Genomic DNA, 9443 nt, shown 5'->3' with positions numbered 1-9443 from the left:
TGTGCAGACTTCTCTCTGGGCATCACCCGTAGTAATTTTGCCAAAACCTTCCGGAAAGTTGAGACTTTGTGTGGACTTCAAGGCAACAGTGAATCCACAACTAATGATTGCAACTTTTCCTTTACCCCGCCTGGAAGATCTTTTTGACAAACTGTATCCGGGTAAATATTTTTCGAAGTTGGACCTGGCAGGTGCGTACTTTCAAATACCGGTGGACGAAGAATCCCAGCGCGTTTTGGTGGTTAACACGCATCTTGGGTTGTATCAATTCAAACGACTGCCATTCGGGTGTGCATCAGCCCCTGCATTGTTTCAGCAATATCTACAAACTGTTTGTGCGTCGGTTACTACTGCAGCAAATTATCTGGACGATATTGTGATCTCCGGAAAGACGGAAGAACATTTGGCCAATCTCAGAACATTATTTCAGGTCTTGCGACAAAATGGTCTTCGCTTCCGGAACCGCTAATGTGTGTTTTTTGCTCGGGACTTGCCATACTTGGGACATGTACTCAATGCCCAAGGCATACATCCCAGTCCCACGCACCTTCGTGTCATCCAAGACTTGCCGTCGCCTCAGAATTTGAAGCAGCTACAGAGTGTGCTGGGAAAAATCAACTATTATCATAAATATGTGCCGCATGGCTCTTCCATTTCAGCTCCGCTTCATCGCTTACGCCGTAAAGGTGTTCCGTTCGTCTGGACGACGGAATGCGAACGCGCCTTTCGCCAGTTGAAATCGGCGTTGCTTTCCAATACTTGCCTTACGCCATTCGATCCCCAGAAGCCCCTCTTGTTGATGGTGGATGCATTGGATTTCGGGATCGGTGCTGTGCTTGCGCACAAAGATGGATCGCACGATCGCCCTATTGCCTTTGCGTCCAAATTGCTCTCGTCTGCTCAAAGAAATTATTCACAGATCGAGAAAGAAGCATTGGCTCTCGTATTTGGTGTTACAAAGTTTCATGATTTCTTGTATGGTCATCACTTTACCATAATCATAGACCACAAACCTTTGACATCGCATTTTCATCCGACCAAGCCTGTACCTCCACGTACAGCGCAGAAATTCATTCGCTGGTCTATTTTCCTCTCGCAGTACCGCTACGATATCTTGTATCGGTCCACTGCTAAGCACGGAAAGGCCGATGCGTTGTCCCGCTTGCCTGTTGCTGAGGATAGGGCATTCGATTCCTCCGAACTTACTTGCATGTTAATTGATGCGGAAACCGATGACGTGGTCGAATCGTTTCCGACTGATTTTCGTCGTGTAGCTACAGCCACAGGTGCCGACCCTGTCCTTGCTCCCGTTCTGCGTTTTGTTGCTACGCAATGGCCCTTGTCAAAGTCACAAATCGGGGACCCGTTGGTTCGCCGAATTTTTGCTCACAAGAAGAGACATTTTATACGAAGTGGTGTTTTGCTGTTGCGTTCTGATAACGATCAGTCCAGGGTCGTGGTACCACGTTCGTTACAGTCCTCTGTCTTACAGGTTCTCCACCAAGGACATTGGGGTATAGTGAGATCCTTGCATGGCCAAAAGCCACTTCCCGTTGGCAACGCTTACACATCGATTTTGCTGGTCCATTCTGAATTGCTCGACGGTTGGTTGTGGTAGATTCTTTCAGTAATTTTCCTTTTGTTGTCCGGATATCTTCCACGACATCATCTGCCACCATCCAAGCGTTATCCGCTATCTTTTGCATTGAGGGTCTTCCACAGACTTTTGTTTCCGACAACGGCCCACAATTCATGTCCGCAGAATTTCAGTCATTCTGCAAGGCCAATGGTATTCAACATCTTACGTCAGCGCCGTTTTCGCCACTGTCAAACGGTGCCGCTGAACGATTGGTCATGACTTTCAAGTCACAGATGTTGAAGTTGAAAGAGTCGCATTCTCGGGAGGACGCGTTATTGCTCTTTTTGTCCTCGTATCGCTCTCAGCCCCAAGATGGTCGCTCGCCAGCTGAGTTGCTCCGCGGTCGTCATCATCGAACCTTGATGTCTTTGCTACATCCGCCGCATCAGGATCCTGTGCAGCGGCAAACACCTGCTTTTGCTCCAGGCGACGTTGTCTACCATCGCCACTATCGAGGTTCACGGCGTTGGCTCGAAGGGCGCATTCTTCGCTTCCTCGGACGCGCTATGTATCTGGTTTTGGGGGCCTCTGGTGAGGTGCGTCGGCATCTCCATCAGCTGCGCCTCTGTCGTCGCTCTGGATCTGCCACTCGCCGTCTGCTTTCAGCGACGGTGCCGTCCGGTCAGCGCCACGGGGACCCATCTACTGGCTCGTCTCAGCCCCAGGTGTTACCGACACTGCCTTCCATTTTGCCTCATGGCGGCGCGCCGCCGCCACCGCCGCCGCCGCCTTATTTCCCGCCGGCGACGCCCGCAGTGGACGCGCCGCTGCAGCCGTCGGGCGCCCCCCTAGGTCACGCGCCGCCGATCGCTTCCTGTGACCAGTTGTCCTCCGACATGGAACTCTTGCCCGCTCCGGACCGTATGTCGTCTTCGCCCGTCGGGTGCCCCATGCCCAGTGGAGGTAGACCCAGCCCCTCCTGTCTCTTTACGGGCGCATACACCGCATGTTGGCGTGCATCCTGGAACAGGTTTTCAGGCATTTCCTAGCTCCCCGCGGTCCGAATGGCAGGATGCGGGTGGCACAGCCTCGCCTGTTGTTAGGCTCCCCACCTCGTCGCATACGTCAACATGCGGTTCTCCCCACGGCGGGAGGAAGCCTTATGCCACAACCGTACGTCGATTTGCGGGGGAGGAATGTAGTGTCACCGACAGACACCACACTTGCTAGGTGGTAGCCTTTAAATCGGCCGGGGTCCGGTAGTATACGTCGGACCCGCGTGTCGCCACTATCAGTGATTGCAGACCGAGCGCCGCCACACGGCAGGTCTGGAGAGACTTCCTCGCACTCGCCCCAGTTGTACAACCGACTTTGCTAGCGATGGTTCACTGACAAAATACGCTCTCAATTGCCGAGACGATAGTTTAGCATAGCCTTCAGATAAGTCATTTGCTACGACCTAGCAAGACGCCATTATCAGTTACTATTGATATTGTGAATCATGTACCGTCAAGAGCGACGTTCACCATTAATGGATTAAAGTTAAGTATTCCACCAGCTACGTCCGTTTTTCTAAATTCTAATTTCCTTGTCCTGTTCCCGACCTCACGCCAGCCTGCGTGAGCTAAATCGCGTGCCTTTCGGCCTCCTCTAGTAACACGGTGTTGGCTCTCAAGCCAACCACAACATTGGGTGCACGGCATTAATAGCAAGAGAGAAAGCTTAGGAGAATGCCATCGTCTGTGTACTGAACCAGAGTCTGACAGAGATAGCTTCTTCAAATATTTTCGTATGTCGCGAGAATGTTTCAAGGAACTGCATCTCCTGATAAAAGGGAGCACTGAGAAGTGCACAACGAACTGGAGAAAGCCAGATGGTACAAGGCAAAGACTAGCCATTTGTTTGAGGTAAGTTTCACCATTTGTGCTTCATACAGAAGTCAAATAAATTATTCCATTTCAGTTTTGCTGTATCATATGAGAGGTTCGGCGGAAGAAAGTGCTATTCCACAATGCAGTTACGAGTGAAGTGATAAATTTACGAATACAGCAAACGATATTAACATCTAGTTCCGTATGTCCCGCTAGAGAGAACTTTCTACTAAATAGATTACTTTGTTTCATTGTGTTCATTACATTGTCATTGAATTTAAACAAACATATCTTTGGTCGTTAACTTATCTATTCGTTCCATCGGCATAATTGATTTTAATCTTTTCCAGATACTTCGCTACAGGTTACTGTCACCAGACCATAGTTTTTTCTTTTCGGTTAGGACGTTCAACGGCCTCCGAAATTGTGAAAGAAGTGTGGCAGGCAATATGGACTGTTCTACAGCCTAAGTATTTACCTACTCCTACAACAGAGATGTGGAAGAATTCAGAGCTGCTTTGGAAGCATAGACGGAAAGCATATCAGGTTAAAATGCCAGAAGGCTAGTGGATCCCAGTTCTTCTGTTATAAACAATTCTTTTCGCTAGTTCCCCCGGCGATCGTTGATCCATACTACAAGTTTACAGTAGTGGATATTCGAAGCTATGGACGTCACAGTGACAACATTATTTTTAAGAATTCAGCTTTCTATCAAGTGTATATCGAGGGCAAAAGTATTCAACCTCCAACGCCACTACCGGGTACAGACATCCCTGTTGCTCGTGTTTTCGTTGGTGATGAAGGTTTGCACTTCAGACTTATTTACTGAGACCATATCCAAAACCTGCAACAATCAACAATGCAAAGAAGAAGCAATTCAATGCCTGGTTGCCCCGATCACATCGTGTAGTGGAAAGTGCCTTTAGTATGTTGGCAATGAAACGGCGCGTATTTTTAAGAGCCATAGAAACTGATGTTGAAACTACAGGACATCTTTTTAAAGCGGCTTGCTGTTTGCACAATTACGTTACATCAAGTAATAACAAAGAATACCCACCTTCTGAAAGTGGAGTGCAAGCCAATACGTACATTCGTAGATATTGCATCAACTAATCGAAGGTCACCTATTGCTGCAATTTAAATTCGTGAACATTTTGTTGATTATTCCAACAGAAGATAAGCTACACGACATGGACATAAATTTCATTACCTCAAAATGTAATTACAAATTATCCTATAAACATATTATTGTGCGATTACTTTTGAATATCTACCAAGTGTTTCGACCAGTCTGTCAACACAACGCATTTGTATCAGAAGCAATGAAGTTATAATAAACTGCGAAAGGGCCAGTATGTGAGAATAGAAAGACTGGCAGATTCTTTAGAAAAGTTCAGTGTTTTGTGTGTTCCATTTACTGCAGCAATGTTATTATTATTTCTATACAAGTCTAAATTACAAACGTACAGATCTTTTATACACTCCTGGAAATGGAAAAAAGAACACATTGACACCGGTGTGTCAGACCCACCATACGTGCTCCGGACACTGCGAGAGGGCTGTACAAGCAATGATCACACGCACGGCACAGCGGACACACCAGGAACCGCGGTGTTGGCCGTCGAATGGCGCTAGCTGCACAGCATTTGTGCACCGCCGCCGTCAGTGTCAGCCAGTTTGCCGTGGCATACGGAGCTCCATCGCAGTCTTTAACACTGGTAGCATGCCCTGACAGCGTGGACGTGAACCGTATGTGCAGTTGACGGACTTTGGGCGAGGGCGTATAGTGGGCATGCGGGAGGCCGGGTGGACGTACCGCCGAATTGCTCAACACGTGGGGCGTGAGGTCTCCACAGTACATCGATGTTATCACCAGTGGTCGGCGGAAGGTGCACGTGCCCGTCGACCTGGGACCGGACCGCAGCGACGCACGGATACACGCCAAGACCGTAGGATCCTACGCAGTGCCGTAGGGGACCGCACCGCCACTTCCCAGCAAATTAGGGACACTGTTGTCCCTGGGGTATCGGCGAGGACCAATCGCAACCGTCTCCATGAAGCTGGGCTACGGTCCCGCACACCGTTAGGCCGTCTTCCGCTCACGCCCCAACATCGTGCAGCCCGCCTCCAGTGGTGTCGCGACAGGCGTGAATGGAGGGACGAATGGAGACGCGTCGTCTTCAGCGGTGAGAGTCGCTTCTGCCTTGGTGCCAATGATGGTCGTATGCGTGTTTGGCGCCGTGCAGGTGAGCGCCACAATCAGGACTGCATACGACCGAGGCACACAGGGCCAACACCCTGTATCATGGTGTGGGGAGCGATCTCCTACACTGGTCGTACACCTCTAGTGATCGTCGAGGGAACACTGAATAGTGCACGGTACATCCAAACCGTCATCGAACCCATCGTTCTACCATTCCTAGACCGGCAAGGGAACTTGCTGTTCCAACAGGACAATGCACGTCCGTATGTATCCCGTGCCACCCAACGTGCTCTAGAAGGCGTAAGTCAGCTGCCCTGGCCAGCAAGATCTCCGGATCTGTCCCCCATTGAGAATGTTTGGGACTGGATGAAGCGTCGTCTCACGCGGTCTGCACGTCCAGCACGAACGCTGGTCCAACTGAGGCGCCAGGTGGAAATGGCATGGCAAGCCGTTCCACAGGACTACATCCAGCATCTCTACGATCGTCTCCATGGGAGAATAGCAGCCTGCACTTCTGCCAAAGGTGGATATACACTGTACTAGTGCCGACATTGTGCATGCTCTGTTGCCTGTGTCTATGTGCCTGTGGTTCTGTCAGTGTGATCATGTGATGTATCTGACCCCAGGAATGTGTCAATAAAGTTTCCCCTTCCTGGGACAATGAATTCACAGTGTTCTTATTTCAATTTCCAGGAGTGTATGTGAAAAATCTGAAGTGCTTAAAGTTGTGTGAGGATGATTTTATCGAGATTCATGTCCTGACCTACATCGTCAGCTGATGTGCCAGTATTTGCACCACCAAATGAACCGAGTTCACGGAAATCAACGTGGGCCAAGTCTACCGAAAGACTTTAAGAGACATGTGTAGTATGTTGCTTATCTAACTTCGCGAGCTCAGCTTCTGCAAACAACTGTGCCACTTGCACGTTAAGCTTAGCTTGTGATCTAACTGTAAGACGTTTTAAGTTTTTGCATAGCTTAAAATTAATGATCTACTTCGTCATGCTTATTCTTGTACTGATGTTTCTTTTGCAAGTAATTAATTATACACTCAAATCAGCACTTGGTCCCTGTTTTCTCATTTTTATAGGGTTCGCTTCTTTCCTTAACATCTGTGCACTGCTCCTGAGATTTTCCTTAATACTCACATGTTAGTAACTCTGGCTGAGAAAAAAGTATGTAGTCTGATGAGTGTTCACCTGACTGTGAGTATCTTTCGCTGCTACTTGTGAGTGCCTCTCTTGAGCAAGGAATATTTGATGTTGTTGGTCATTGCTTCCAGAGCACAGTCCATTAACCTCATGTGTTCACTCCATGGCCATGATCTGTACCGTTTCAAGCTCTGGACAGTGGTAACTTTTACCATCTTCTTGTGTTTAACGTAGGCATCTCTCAAGTTCCTCCACTTCGTTTTCAAGGTCGCAGCTGCAAATCGTAAAATTTACAGATAATGTATTCTTGTAGAATGTATAAAAAAAATAATGTTTGTGGCAGTTGTCTGGATCGGAAAAAATCACATTCAAAGAGATCCCTAATGTTAATATCATATGAAAATGCTTCTTATGATATACTACTATTCCCATTCAAATATGAAATTCTCTTTCCATATATGGTCCTCTAGTATTGAGTATTCGTCCTGTGACAGTTTTTAATTATTCTAGCCACTAATTTTCTTTGTCATCAAAGTTTTTTTCACATACTTGGGAAGTTGACAAAACCAGACCAGTAGAATTTACACCTGAAGTAGAACATTCTAACAATTCATAGCAGGTAAACAAATGGGTATTAAAATATGGAACTACACTCCTGGAAATTGAAATAAGAACACCGTGAATTCATTGTCCCAGGAAGGGGAAACTTTATTGACACATTCCTGGGGTCAGATACATCACATGATCACACTGACAGAACCACAGGCACATAGACACAGGCAACAGAGCATGCACAATGTCGGCACTAGTACAGTGTATGTCCACCTTTCGCAGCAATGCTGGCTGCTATTCTCCCAAGGAGACGATCGTAGAGATGCTGAATGTAGTCCTGTGGAACGGCTTGCCATGCCATTTCCACCTGGCGCCTCAGTTGGACCAGCGTTCGTGCTGGACGTGCAGACCGCGTGAGACGACGCTTCATCCAGTCCCAAACATTCTCAATGGGGGACAGATCCGGAGATCTTGCTGGCCAGGGCAGCTGACTTACGCCTTCTAGAGCACGTTGGGTGGCACGGGATACATACGGACGTGCATTGTCCTGTTGGAACAGCAAGTTCCCTTGCCGGTCTAGGAATGGTAGAACGATGGGTTCGATGACGGTTTGGATGTACCGTGCACTATTCAGTGTTCCCTCGACGATCACCAGAGGTGTACGACCAGTGTAGGAGATCGCTCCCCACACCATGATACAGGGTGTTGGCCCTGTGTGCCTCGGTCGTATGCAGTCCTGATTGTGGCGCTCACCTGCACGGCGCCAAACACGCATACGACCATCATTGGCACCAAGGCAGAAGCGACTCTCACCGCTGAAGACGACGCGTCTCCATTCGTCCCTCCATTCACGCCTGTCGCGACACCACTGGAGGCGGGCTGCACGATGTTGGGGCGTGAGCGGAAGACGGCCTAACGGTGTGCGGGACCGTAGCCCAGCTTCATGGAGACGGTTGCGAATGGTCCTCGCCGGTACCCCAGGAGCAACAGTGTCCCTAATCTGCTGGGAAGTGGCGGTGCGGTCCCCTACGGCACTGCGTAGGATCCTACGGTCTTGGCGTGTATCCGTGCGTCGCTGCGGTCCGGTCCCAGGTCGACGGGCACGTGCACCTTCCGCCGACCACTGGTGACAACATCGATGTACTGTGGAGACCTCACGCCCCACATGTTGAGCAATTCGGCGGTACGTCCACCCGGGCTCCCGCATGCCCACTATACGCCCTCGCTCAAAGTCCGTCAACTGCACATACGGTTCACGTCCACGAGGTCGCGGCATGCTACCAGTGTTAAAGACTGCGATGGAGCTCCGTATGCCACGGCAAACTGGCTGACACTGACGGCGGCGGTGCACAAATGCTGCGCAGCTAGCGCCATTCGACGGCCAACACCGCGGTTCCTGATGTGTCCGCTGTGCCGTGCGTGTGATCATTGCTTGTACAGCCCTCTCGCAGTGTCCGGAGCAAGTATGGTGGGTCTGACACACCGGTGTCAATGTGTTCTTTTTTCCATTTCCAGGAGTGTATATAAGCAATTGTAAGCTCCACGTGAACCCTTAACGAGCCGAGTCTGTCATAGCCATGGAGACATACACTGTAGTATCTAATAATGCAATTAACTGCAGAGCAAGACATGTCGCATTTTCAATAAAGGGCAGTTTCGTTGTTACTACAATATCACATTTGAGTAACAGAATACCTTTAAAGGAAAGATAACCAAGTGACACCTCTGTGAAGCTACATACAATATCCTATTTCTGTGTTATCCATACAAATTCAGTCGGTAAATTCTTTATTGACTGTAAATGTTAAGCAAACAACAATGTTTTGGATCATTGGCAGAATTAAGTGAAATATATTTCTCATAATATCGGAAATATTGCTTTAATATGTATTATGAAAGAGTTACGTGGAATAGCATCTTCTGTTGTCAGTGTTAAAAACAAGCATGGGAATAACACACGACTTCAAAATATACGATGTGGGGAGAGACAATGAATTTTCGTTTACATGGAATGCAATTACCATACATCAAGACCGATTTTAACAAAGGTGACAGTTCTTTTCTCTTTCCACTTTCTATGTGTAGTT

This window comes from Schistocerca gregaria, chromosome 4 (genome assembly GCF_023897955.1).
Source record: "Schistocerca gregaria isolate iqSchGreg1 chromosome 4, iqSchGreg1.2, whole genome shotgun sequence".
NCBI classification, from domain to species: domain Eukaryota; kingdom Metazoa; phylum Arthropoda; class Insecta; order Orthoptera; family Acrididae; genus Schistocerca; species Schistocerca gregaria.
Note: the sequence above shows the minus strand (reverse complement) of the source record.